Genomic DNA, 14276 nt, shown 5'->3' with positions numbered 1-14276 from the left:
TGAAATGACAGCTGTCATATTATGTGACGTATGTGACTGTTGCAATATCATTATTATTATAAATCGTAAGAAGAAGCTTTTGGATTGAAAATTTTTATTAAATCTTCAGTTTAATTTCAGGTGAAATTATTTATGGATTTATTCAGTTATAAGTAGTCTTTCTTAACTTATCGACTGTGAAATGACAGCTGTCATATTATGTGACGTATGTGACTGTTGCAATATCATTATTATTATAAATCGTAAGAAGAAGCTTTTGGATTGAAAATATTTATTAAATCTTTAGTTTAATTTCAGGTGAAATTATTTATGGATTTATTCAGTTATAAGTAGCGTTTCTTAACGTATCGACTGTGAAATGACAGCTGTCAAATTGTGTGACGTATGTAACTTGTACAATAATGGTTTATTAGTTATAAGTAGCGTTTCTTAACGTATCGACTGTGAAATGACAGCTGTCATATTGTGTGACGTATGTGACTGTTAACGTATCGACTGTGAAATGACAGCTGTCATATTGTGTGACGTATGTGACTGTTGCAATATCATTATTATTATAAATCGTAAGAAGAAGCTTTTAGATTGAAAATTTTGTTTTTTTTATAAAGTTTTTATTTTAATTTCACGTGAAATTTTGTATGGATTTATTCAGTTATAAGTAGCGTTTCTTAACGTATCGACTGTGAAATGACAGCTGTCAAATTGTGTGACGTATGTAACTTGTACAATAATGGATTTATTCAGTTATAAGTAGCGTTTCTTTACGTATCGACTGTGAAATGACAGCTGTCATATTGTGTGACGTATGTGACTGTTAACGTATCGACTGTGAAATGACAGCTGTCATATTGTGTGACGTATGTGACTGTTGCAATATCATTATTATTATAAATCGTAAGAAGAAGCTTTTAGATTGAAAATTTTGTTTTTTTTATAAAGTTTTTATTTTAATTTCACGTGAAATTTTGTATGGATTTATTCAGTTATAAGTAGCGTTTCTTAACGTATCGACTGTGAAATGACAGCTGTCAAATTGTGTGACGTATGTGACTTGTACAATAAATATTATTATTTATAAATCGTAAAAAGCTTTTGAATTAAAGATTTTTGTCCTTAGGCTAATTCCAGGTGAAATTATTTAGGTTAACATCTAAAGATAGATGAAGTAGGGTGCATATTGAATTTGTTTTCGTGTTCTAATTGAATAATTTCAAGGATCAGAACATACACGAATATATCTGTTAGTTGAATTAAAGCTTTCTTCAGTACTTTGAATCTAAATAAACAAAAGATTATTCATAATCAGAAGCTTATCTTATTTTATATTTATAGACGAATTTAGGAACCTCTTTTGGGCAGATAGTGTCAGTTGAGGGACCTCAAACATCTCTTAAGTTATTAGCTAAACCTAAAGATAGATTCAATAGTGGTATGAACTCCTGCTGAAACTAGATAATTATAATGATGATGAAATGCGTTATTTATATGTTCGGCTTGGGAATTGGAAGCTTTCCGGTGGATTTTGTTTATTGAACAGCGTGCGAAAACAGTGACAAATGCAAGATTAATCATTTCCTCTGCGATTCCGTTTGGAATATGTGTGTGTATGTATGTTTAGTGGAGAGTGTGCGGTGGAGCAGTAGTGGAGTGAAGCGGAGTTTAAAAATAGTGGAGCGCGAGTTGTGTAAACTTGGACGTGGTGCATTGCGGGGCTCCTTTAATAAATTGGCTAGCCAAATATTTTTTGGAGGTTGCTCCAAAATTAGTTGGGAAGTTAATAATGAAACACACGGGGAAATGGCATCGGGGAATTTCATCCACACAGAGGTAGTTGACTTGGGCGTTTGCGAATCTAAATTCGTACTTGATGCAATGCAATTGTAATGCATTGTAAGTCGGGCAATAATTCGCTCGGTTGTCTATGTAAAACGGCTTCGAAGCTGATGCCTCGTGTGTATGTATGTGTGCATGATGCGTATGCGTTAGTGTGTACAAGAGAATAATTTTAAAGTGTTCATTTTATAAATAGTAATTTGTGTCCTTGAGTAAGAGAGGAGTCTGGCGCGCTCGCTGTGCAGCAGCATCCAGTCGTCGGAGTTAGTGCATCTCCAAAGAGGTTCTATGTGCGCTTCTTCTTCCCTTCATTCCCTCAGTCACAATCCTATCGTCCGTCTGCTAAGATTCCGACCGATCTAAAACCTACACACACATATATATATATATATATACATACAACAATCCATTCCCTCATCATCTCATCATCATCCAAATCCGCCTTTGCAGCGCGCGCGTGTCTGCATTTCGTCCTTCGTCCTCCCGACTTCCCAATATAACGCGACTTCCTTAGCGCGCGCGGACAGGAAGTTAGCATTAGTTTGTTGTCGTGTGAATGGAATCCGCCGCCTCTCTTTTGCATTTGCCGTCGTCTGAGCACCGCAATAAATTCGTTGCAGTGTCGCCGCCGCCGCCACAGCCACCTCCGCCAACCGACAACGGGAACAACATTTGAATTGTGTGTACACAGCTATATATCTTTTACACATTTTTAATCCCACATAAACAACAACAACAACAAACAAACTACGAAAATTTTTAAAATCCTAAAACCTATTAAAATCATCTATTATAGTCAATTGTTATAAAATCGATTATGTCCAGAGCTATCAAATTTACATTGAGTATTAAGGAATTGTTATATGTTAAAATGTCATCAGAAATAAGACTTGTTGACTCAATTCTATCTTTAGTTTCCAATTAAATCTATAATTACTTTTTTTTGTCACAACTTAAGGAATATTTTATATTTAAAATACTTTAACGAGAATAGAACTTGGTTGACTCAACTTGACAGATTAATTTAACTAATGATAATTATTGATATTGATTTTATGATTGAATATTCAAGAATTCTTATATGTTAAAACATCATAAAAAAATAAGACTTGTTGACTCAATTCTATCTTTAGTTTCCAATTAAATCTATAATTAGTTTTTTTTTCCACAACTTAAGGAATATTTTATATTTAAAATACTTCAACGAGAATAGAATTTGGTTGACTCAACTTGACAAATTAATTTAACTAATGATAATCATTGACATTGATTTTATGATTGAGTATTAGCGAATTTTTATATGTTAAAATATCATAAAAAAATAAGACTTGTTGACTCAATTCTATCTTTAGTTTCCAATTAAATTTATAATTAGTTTTTTTTTGCCACAACTTAAGGAATATTTTATATTTCAAATACTTCAACGAGAATAGAATTTGGTTGACTCAACTTGACAGATTAATTTAACTAATGATAATCATTGATATTGATTTTTTGATTGAGTATTAAGGATTTCTTATATGTTAAAATATCATCAGAAATAAGACTTGTTGACTCAATTCTATCTTTAGTTTCAAATTAAATTTATAATTAGTTTTTTTTTTCCACAACTTAGGAATTTTTCATATTTCAAATACTTCAAAGATAATAGAATTTGGTTGACTCAACTTGACAGATTAATTTAACTAATGATAATCATTGACATTGATTTTATGATTGAGTATTAAGGAATTATTATATGTTAAAATATCATCAGAAATAAGACTTGTTGACTCAATTCTATCTTTAGTTTCCAATTAAACCTATAATTAGTTTTTTTCATCAACTTAGGAATATTTCATATTTCAAATAATTCAACGAGAATAGAATTTGGTTGACTCAACTTGACAGATTAATTTAACTAATGATAATCATTGACATTGATTTTATGATTGAGTATTAAGAAATTCTTATATGTTAAAATATCATAAAAAAATAAGACTTGTTGACTCAATTCTATCTTTAGTTTCAAATTAAATCTATAATTAGTTGCCTACTCAATCTATTGCAAATTAAATATGTCAATAAGAATGCAATTTTCATAATCTCATAACAATTATTAATAGAAAATATTTTTTCCCACAACTTAGGAATATTTTATAATCCAAATACTTCAACGAGAATAGAACTTTGTTGACTCAACTTTATCTCTTCTACCTGTTTAATCTCACATTAACAACAACCAATGATGATTGGAATATTTTGTTTCCTAATACTTTATGTAACGTTAAATGGATTTCAATAATAAAATGTGATGACTCCGCTTAGCTCAATTTAATACATTTAAAATTGACAGATTAATTTAAGTAATGACAACTATAATGATTGTTATAAAAAATATACCAGAGTTTTTAACCATTTTTCCATCTTCTCCTAACATATTTGTTTGTAGTTGCTATAGCGACCCAATTACTAATTGTATTTCACCAGTTCTTCATTTTAACACAATGTGACAGCTGTCATTTCGCAACGCATGTTGAGAAACGTTGATTTAGAGGAGTGGTAACAAGCAAACTTTCTGATATATTTTGCTTAATTTGTAATAATTTCCATATCTAGTGTGTAAACGTCGAAAGTGAGTGTAAATGTCTGTCCTTTCATATTTACTTATATTTTTTTTGTAATTTTATTTCCCGCCGTTTCTAATGGAATTGCTTCTCGACGCACATCCGTTTTAGCTAATTCAAGCTAATTGAATACAAAGGAAATTCCTGCCACGACCGCATCGCATCGCATTGGATGGATGGATGCATTTCAAACGTATTTTTTTTTTCAGAATTTCCTTTCCCCAATGCTCTCGAATCACAATAACCTTAAATTATTCGAACGGAACTATCTTACAGAGACAGATTTCCCAGAATCTTGAAAATAACAATGATAACATAAATATTCTTGGATAACCTATATATTTTTATCGTTCGATTATATTATTGAAATTTGTATCCTTCGCAGCATTATCGATGCATTATTTATTTGCATTTAGTATTTCAGTTTCATACAAAACTTAATTTTATTTCAATTTTAAAAATAATAATCTTATATATAGCTTTAAGTGTGTATAAACCCAAATTTGGTCACAAAATGACAGCTGTCACCTTCTGTCAAACCAAGGAATTGTTGATTTGTTATTTGAACCGAAAATTGTGTTACGAAATGACAGCTGTCACCTTGGGTTAAAGCAAAGAGCTGATGAAATTCAATTGGGACGGTTTTGATCTTTAAGGGTGTATAAACTCAAAATTGGGTCGCAAAATGACAGTTGTCACTTTGTGTCAAAGCAAGGAGCTGGCAAAATATAAATTGAGTTGGTGTTGATCTTTAAGAGTGTACAAAAAGAAAATTGAGTCGCAAAATGACAGCTGTCAAATGAAGGAGCTGTTGAAATTCAATTGAGATAGTGTTGATCTTTAAGGGTGCACAAATTCAAAATTGAGTCGCGAAATGACAGCTGTGACCTTCTGTCAAATCAAGAAGCTGTTGAAATTCAATTGAGATAGTGTTGATCTTCAAGGGTATTCAAATTCAAAATTGAGTCGCGAAATGACAGCTGTCACCTTCTGTCAAATCAAGAAGCTGTTGAAATTTAATTGAGATAGTATTGATATTTAAGGGTATACAAATTCAAAATTGGGTCGTAAAATGACAGCTATCACCTTGTGTCAAAGCAAGGAACTGGTCTAATGTAATTAGAAGAGTTGAGAAACGTGGTGTATACAAAAAATCCTATATATTTTAACAAATATAATAGATTTAGATTTTAAATATTACGAAACACCAATAAATCTATAAAATTTTCTTTTTTTTTGTTACGCTTCATTGGTGTACAATAGTAATACACCTCGATTTGGTATAATGGATCAACATATAACGCATTTTAAGCATAAAGTTGGTGGTCGAGATGTAGTATTGAAAAATAAGCTGTGCTCCAATAAATCTGCATAAAAGCTCGCCGCAGAAATAGATTCGGTTTCCAAGGAGCATATTTTCTCTTTCGTTGGAGAATTTGTATAGACTTGTATGTTTCGCGTGAGCGCGAGAAGGATGGAACTTCTCGTTCTGTGCACGTGAAAGACCAGGATCGAGCAGTGAAGGGAGAGAATATACAACGTGGAATTTAATTTGGATTTGCACGTGAGGTTTCCGAGGAAAAGACGTTTCCTTCTCTATTGGGAAAGAAATGAACTCTCCCTTTCTACCCTTCATTCACAGTAGCAAAATTCATTGATAAACGTGTTCATTATAATTAAGTATAAATTACACACTTAATTAAGTTATAAAAGATCAAATTTACCTATGTATAATTTAATTAAAAGTATTAGCAATTAATAATTATAATCTAAAGGTGCACATTTCTATCCTGGTCATAAATAATAATTTAATTAATGTTTCTTCGCATTAAACGAAACTTTCTTTAATATAGTCATGATTTAAAGTTATTGCCTTTATTATTTATTTCATGTGTATTATTTCACGCACACTTTGCGTCTAAATACCAAAGTTGTTAAGCGCGTTTATAAACGTACATTCATTCCATTTTATGTCTCGTTGTTGTTTTATTTTTATTTTATTTTTATACCAACGTTGTTTAGTGGACTTATCTAACAAGAACTATAAAGAGAAATTTTATTATGAGAAACGCAATTGGTCGTCCGTCCCGGCCAGTTTCTTATGCAATTGAACCGAAAGGCCAACCGAGAGAAAGAAATTCAGAAAGAGACAAGAATGTTACAAAAAGAAAACAAAATATGTATAATAAAATGAAAAGGCAATTTAATCTTTCTTAGACAATCTTCGGGCACCGTTAAATAAACAAATAAAAAAACTCAAATTTTACTTCTTTCTCTCTGTTATATATCAAATTGCAAGGCCGTAAATGTTCGTGCGTTTTTTTTTTATATTTTTGCAAGAATTCGATCTGGAAATATGCGGTCTCTTGATTTAGTAAGGTGTCAGCGATTCAGGCCAGTTATTAAGAGAAAATCGAAATGCCACATGGAAGTTGGTTTGCTTTCGACCCGTTTCCAAAAATACTCGTGCAACTTCCTTTGGAACGTTGCGCAATTTATATGTCGGATGTTTGCGACTCGTAAATTTTGCAAAAAGATTTTTTTTTAATTAATTATATAATCTATTTAACAATTTTTATTGGTTCTTTTAGTGTTTTCACATATTAAACTATAATTGATTGATTGTATCCAAAAGATACATATGAAAGCTGAATGTTTAGAGAATGTAACGTACATTGCTGTGATTTCATTCATTTGGCTGTAATTCGCGTTCAAAGTTCAACAAATTAATGTTCGAAAATGCAGTGTATTCACAGTTTAGTGATTTTCTCAAAATCTATAATTGATTGATTCAAAAAATGCATATGAAAGCTGGATGTTTAAGGAATATAGAAAGTATTCATACATTGCTTTGGTAATTTTTAAATGTTTGAAATTTTTTGTAACTTTTGAATCTTTGAAATTTTAGGTATTTTCTTAATGTTGGAAATTTGCAATAATGTTTTAAAGTTGGAAATTTACGGTAATTTTTAAATATTTGAAATTTATCTCAATTTTTTCAAACTTTCATGAAATTTACTACAATTTTTGAAAGATTTAAATTTTCAGTATTCTTGTAATGTTTGAAATTTACAGTAATTTTTTAATGTTGGAAATTTACAGAAATTTTTAAATATTTTAAATTTATCTCAATTTTTGAAAGTTTAAAATTTACTGTAATAAGATATAAGATTTAAATTTTCGGTAATTTTTTAATATTTGAAATTTACCTTAATTTTTGAAAGATCGAAATTTACTGCAATTTTTGAAAGATTTAAATTTCGGTATTTTTTTTAATGTTATAAATTTACAGTAATTTTAATGTTTGAAATTTTCGGTATTTTTTGAATGTTGGAAATTTACAATAATTTTTGAATGTTGGAAATTTACGGTAATTATTAAATATTTGAAATTTACCTCAATTTTTGAAAGTTCGAAATTTACCGTAATTTTTGAAAGATTTAAATTTTTGGTAATTTTTGAATGTTCGAAATTTTCGATAATTTTTGAATGTTTGAAATTTACAGTAATTTTTGAAATTTTTGATATTTTTTAAATGTTTGAAATTTACAGAAAATTTTAAATGTTTGAAATTTACTGTAATTTATGAATGTATAAGTTACAACAAAATGTAGGAAAATTTGCATTTATTTATCAAAAAAAAATTATGAAAAACTAATAGTAAACAGTTTTATTTAGGTATAAAATCTGTAATGTTGTATAAACTGAAGAAAAAAAACAGATAATTTGTAATGTTAATGTCAATTAGTCGTATCTTTTAAAGACTACGTTTAAACTACGAAGAGATCTGTTAAATTGCAGAAAGTAACGTTAACCAGCTACGACTGGTTTTCCTTTGCGCGGCTCAATTTAGTGAGTGCAGAATACTAGAGGAGATAGATCCCAGCTCTGACATCAAAATAAAACATTTCGCACCATCAATCACGAATCCTCTCCGTGCGTCGAGCTGCATTTAATGTGTTGGTTAACACAAATGCCTCATTAATAACTGTCCGTTCAGGAGACAAGGTTAACACACGATTCGTTTAAACAAATGCACATGAGGAAGAACGAGAATCATTGTAATAATAATAGCAACAGAAGATGAATAACAAAAAAAAGGCACAAGCACACGCAATTTCTCTCTAATGAACATTAATAAACATCAATTGTCATCGCCTCGCTTTTCATCATCTTCTAAAACTTGAGAGCAGATATTACGTTTTAAAAACAAGATTTCAAAGTAACTAAATTGTAGAGAATGGTAGTAGTTTTATATTATAAGATTCTTTAAGATTTTGAACAATTTGGTTATTTTGAATTGATAAATCATAGGTGAAAGGTCAAACTTGTATTTATAACAAGTTTATTTTTGTAAAGTAAGCTGTTAGAGAGAGGCTTTAAGATATATTAGTTACTTTGTAACAGGAATTAGAAGGATAATTTAAAAAAAAGACGTAACTGGACAGCGTTCTGATTCGGTTCTAATTATTTGATGAGCGGCGGATATATTCGCCAAAGAATGAGAATCATTGTTCTAATAATAACAGAAGATGCAAAAAAGGCACAAGTAAACGCAATTTCTCTCTAATGAACATCAATATTCATCGACTCGCTTTTCATCATCTTCTAAAACTTGAGATCAGATATTACGTTTTAAAAACAAAATTGCAAAGTAACTAAATTGGAGAGAACGGATATAAGATTCTTTAAGTTTTTGAACAATTTATTTATTTTAGATGAAACGTCAAACCTGAATTCATAACTAGTTTATTTCTGTAAGCTAAGCAGTTAGAGATAGAATTTGGTAAGTTTGTAAAAGGAAATCGAACTATAATAAATAGACGTTTGCTTACGAGCGGCGGATATATCCGCCAAAGAACGATATTCATTGTAGTAATAACAGAATATGAGAAAAAGGCACACGCAATTTCTCGCTAATGAACATTAATAAACATCAATTTTCATCGACTTGCTTTTCATCATCTTCTAAAAGTTGAGAGCAGACGGATATATCCGCCATTCATTAACACTGGAGATTTTATAAGCAGTAGTAGTTACGTATTATAAGATTCTTTAAGTTTTTGAACAATTTGGTTATTTTAGATGAAAGGTCAAACCTGTAACTAGTTTATATCTGTAAGCTAAGCTGTTAGCGAGAGGCTTTGGTAACTTTATAAATTGAAATATAAGGATAATTAAAGATAAAGACGTAACTAGATAGTATTTGTGGACGAGTGGCGGATATATCCGCCAAAAAAGAGATTCATTCATTCAATGACAGCAAATGAGAAAAGGCTCGAATATATATTAATTGTCGTCTACTAAAACTTGAAATATTGCGTTTTAAAAACGAGATTCTGAAGTAACTAATTTGTATAAAATCGTTTTACAAATCTTTTGTTTTGAACGTCGAAAACAAGTTGTTATTAATTATGACCATCGATGCAAAATACACACACACAAGAATTTGCGCTGAACGTTTTATTTGTTAACGTCTCGACTCAACAGAACGCTCATTAATCAATTCCGTTCTTTCTTATTTCTTTTGTTTCAGACTCTTAAAGTTCCATATTTGGAGCCAAGGACTGATCCAAGACTGTTAAGTAAGCAAACAGATCTTCTTTTTTTCTCCTTTTCACAACCGTTCTTCAATTTTTATATTATTATTTTTTTTTTTTTTTGGATATTTCGTTTTTTGGATAGCTTTGATTTATTGCCGGCTTGATTATATACGTCTTGACTTTACGATCCTTTCCTTGCTAATTATCGAAGCATCTTTTATTAGTTTCGCAAGAATCCGATTTACTTAAAACCGGATTCCTAGTAAATTCCGATTTTATAAATTTAACGTCCATCTCTAAGACGTTTCATATTAATTACTATAAAATTCCAATAAATTAATAACTACCAATTTCTCAATCATTACTAAATTTTTAACTCATTTTTTGATCCAATTGTTGAAAAACAATTGATTTTATAATCATTTATAGTCATTACTAAAAACAACTCCAAATATTTTCTCAATTTTTAACTAAATTTATTGAAACATTGATGATTCAGCTCAGAAAAAATGTGATTGAATCAATATTTTTTTTTTGATATTTATAATAAGTTTTTAGTTGTGACTCATGCAGGTAACGTCCTGAGCAAATACAACAACATCTTTATGTATTGCAATAAGAAAAAAACGTGTGAATTGTTTATGTTCTGAGTTTGCTGTGTGATTCATACAACTTTAATTCATGAAAATACAAACAATGTAATTAAAATTAAACAAACTAGAATGAAAGAAATTATAAAAAATGGACTAGAGTTTATTAATTCATACAAAACATAAACTGTTATAGTGAACCAACGTTGAAATATCTCAAAATCAGTTTGATAATTAGTAGTTTTTAATCCTAAATTCCTTGGATTCGTTACAATTGATTTATGTTATCTAAAACGTAACTAAAAATGAATTGATTCTAAATTTTTAGTTATGAATTCTTTAAAAGAAAAAGTTGCATCATACGAGGAAGAAGCTGATGATTGCTTAAATCTATCATTAGAAAAAAACTGAAGTTGATTCGTTTGTAATTCACAATCATCACCATTGTTTTTTTTTCCTAATTAGACCTAGTTCACAACAAATAAATTACATCATGGAAATATTTCAAATTCAGTTGTAATTTCAATAAAATAATTGATTATTTTGTTCAAATTATAATTAATTATAAACTGTAAATTGTTCAATGAATCGATGCACATTTTGCAACAATTCCATGTGATTAAATCTATATAATTCATTTATTACGCTGACGGCTAAAGTTCCATTGTATCCATTGAAAGTTACGTACAGTACTCGTATCAATTAATAACAGCGATCAAGTGTGAAATTGTTGCTGTTTGAGAGAGGATCGAAAAACAGAGCTTTCGCCTTTCTCTTAAAAACAGGACACACGAATAACAACAACGAGCCGCAATTAACGGATTTCAGTTCACAATTTCTACGAGAAGGACATACAAATTGATGGATCACATTCGGATCTGATTGTTGGATTACGATGGAGGAAAATAAAAGCGCCTCGATGTATGGGAAATGGCGTTAATTGATGTACTTAATGCGGTGCCAATAATTAACGGCAAACTGTAATTGATGTTTGAGTCAGTAAGTGAATATAATTAGATTGTATCGAGGTAATTACTTCGTATTGAAATTACATGTTTTCCTATTTAGCTTTAGGATATATTCGTTACTTTGTAGCAGAAAATGGAAATATACATTTCAAAACTAAATATTAAAGAAGTATAATTTTCGGACCAGCGGCGGATATATCCGCCCTATCCTTAACACAGTAGGCTTTATAAGTAATAGTAGTTACCTATCATAAGATTTTTAAGAATTTGGTAATTTTGAATTGATAAATGCTATGTGAAAGGTCAAGTCTGTTTGTATAACTAGTTTACTTATTTGAGCTAAGCTGTTAGAGGCTTTAAGTTATATTGATTATTTTGTAACAGGAAATAGAAGGATCATTAAAATTTTCAAATGACGTAACTGGGGAGTGTTCTGATTCGGTTATAAGCGGCGGATATATCCGCCATAATAATTTACACTTGAGATTTCGTAAGTAATAGTAATTATTATAAGATTTTGAAGAATTTGGTTATTTTGAATTGATAAATGCTAGGTGAAAGGTCAAGTCTGTTTTCATAACTAGTTTACTTATTTAAGCTAAGCAGAGGCTTTTGGTTATATTGATTACTTTGTAACAGGAAATAGAAGGATCATTAATATTTTCAAAATACGTAACTGGGGAGTGTTCTGATTCGTTTATAAGCGGCGGATATATCCGCCATAATAATTTACACTTGAGATTTTGTAAGTAATAATAATTATTATAAGATTTTGAAGAATTTGGTTATTTTGAATTGATAAATTCTAGGTGAAAGGTCAAGTCTGTTTTCATAACTAGTTTACTTATTTAAGCTAAGCTGTTAGAGGCTTTAGGTTATATTGATTATTTTGTAACAGGAAATAGAAGGATCATTAAAAGTTTCAAAAGACGTAACTGGGAAGTGTTCTGATTCGGTTATAAGCGGCGGATATATCCGTCATAATCATTTACACTTGAGATTTCGTAAGTAATAGTAATTATTATAAGATTTTGAAAAATTTGGTTATTTTGAATTGATAAATTCTAGGTGAAAGGTCAAGTCTGTTTTCATAACTAGTTTACTTATTTAAGCTAAGCTGTTAGAGGCTTTAGGTTATATTGATTACTTTGTAACAGGAAATAGAAGGATCATTAAAATTTTCAAAAGACGTAACTGGGAAGTGTTCTGATTCAGTTATAAGCAGAGGATATATCCGCCATAATAATTTACACTTAAGATTTCGTAAGTAATAGTAATTATTATATATTCGTTACTTTGTAGCAGAAATTGAAAATATACATTTAAAAACTAAATATTAAAAAATTAAATTTTCGGACCAGAGGCGGATATATCCGCCATATCCTTAACACAGTAGGCTTTGTAAGTAATAGTAGTTACCTATCATAAGATTTTTAAGAATTTGGTTATTTTGAATTGATAAATGCTAGGTGAAAGGTCAAGTCTGTTTTCATAACTAGTTTACTTATTTAAGCTAAGCTGTTAGAGGTTTTAGGTTATATTGATTATTTTGTAACAGGAAATAGAAGGATCATTAAAATTTTCAAAAGACGTAACTGGGAAGTGTTCTGATTCGGTTATAAGCGGCGGATATATCCGCCATAATAATTAACACTTGAGATTTCGTAAGTAATAATAATTATTATAAGATTTTGAAGAATTTGGTTATTTTTAATTGATAAATGCTAGGTGAAAGGTCAAGTCTGTTTTCATAACTAGTTTACTTATTTAAGCTAAGCTGTTAGAGGCTTTAGGTTATATTGATTATTTTGTAACAGAAAATAGAAGGATCGTTAAAATTTTCAAAAGACGTAAGTGGGAAGTGTTCTGATTCGGTTATAAACGGCGGATATATCCGCCATAATAATTTACACTTGAGATTTCGTAATTAATAGTAATTATTATAAGATTTTGAAGAATTTGGTTATTTTGAATTGATAAATGCTAGGTAAAGTCTGTTTTCATAACTAGTTTACTTATTTAAGCTAAGCTGTTAGTGGCTTTAGGTTATATTGATTATTTTGTAACAGGAAATAGAAGGATAATTAAAATTTTCAAAAGACGTAACTGGGGAGTGTTCTGATTCAGTTATATGCGGCGGATATATCCGCCATAATCCTTTACACTTGAGATTTCGTAAGTAATAATAATTATTATATATTCGTTACTTTGTAGCAGAAATTGAAAATATAAATTTAAAAACTAAATATTAAACAATTAAATTTTCGGACCAGCGGCGGATATATCCGCCCTATTCTTAACACAGTAGGCTTTGTAAGTAATAGTAGTTACCTATCATAAGATTTTTAAGAATTTGGTTATTTTGAATTGATAAATGCTAGATGAAAGGTCAAGTCTGTTTTCATAACTAGTTTACTTATTTAAGCTAAGCTGTTAGAGGCTTTAGGTTATATTGATTATTTTGTAACAGGAAATAGAAGGATCATTAAAATTTTCAAAATACGTAACTGGGGAGTGTTCTGATTCAGTTATAAGCGGCGGATATATCCGCCATAATCCTTTACACTTGAGATTTCGTAAGTAATAATAATTATTATAAGATTTTGGTTATTTTGAATTGATAAATTCTAGGTGAAAGGTCAAGTCTGTTTTCATAACTAGTTTACTTATTTAAGCAAAGCAGATGCTTTAGGTTATATTGATTATTTTGTAACAGGAAATAAGAGATTTGAGATT

The 14276-nt window shown here is 29.7% G+C and overlaps 1 protein-coding gene across 5 annotated transcripts in view; it reads left to right on the top strand.

Moving 5' to 3' along the window:
- The window catches only part of LOC108569171 (ecdysone receptor-like), an 82430-nt gene that overhangs the window by 41689 nt on the left and 26465 nt on the right, over window positions 1–14276 (top strand). The window contains exons 1-2 of one of the 5 annotated variants that reach the window (XM_017930621.1): window positions 2047–2512; window positions 9976–10024. The exons of 2 other annotated variants lie outside the window; for them this stretch is intronic. The gene's annotated coding sequence lies outside the window, so the exon portion shown is untranslated. Of the gene's footprint in view, window positions 1–2046; window positions 2513–9975; window positions 10025–14276 lie in introns of those variants that run through there. 2 more of the 5 variants (XM_017930622.1, XM_017930625.1) reach the window with 2 other exon arrangements.

The sequence above is a fragment of the Nicrophorus vespilloides genome, unplaced genomic scaffold, assembly GCF_001412225.1.
Source record: "Nicrophorus vespilloides isolate i.1.1-1 unplaced genomic scaffold, Nicve_v1.0, whole genome shotgun sequence".
In the NCBI taxonomy this organism is placed as follows: Eukaryota; Metazoa; Arthropoda; class Insecta; order Coleoptera; family Silphidae; genus Nicrophorus; species Nicrophorus vespilloides.
Note: the sequence above shows the minus strand (reverse complement) of the source record. Positions and strands in the feature narration are given on the sequence as shown.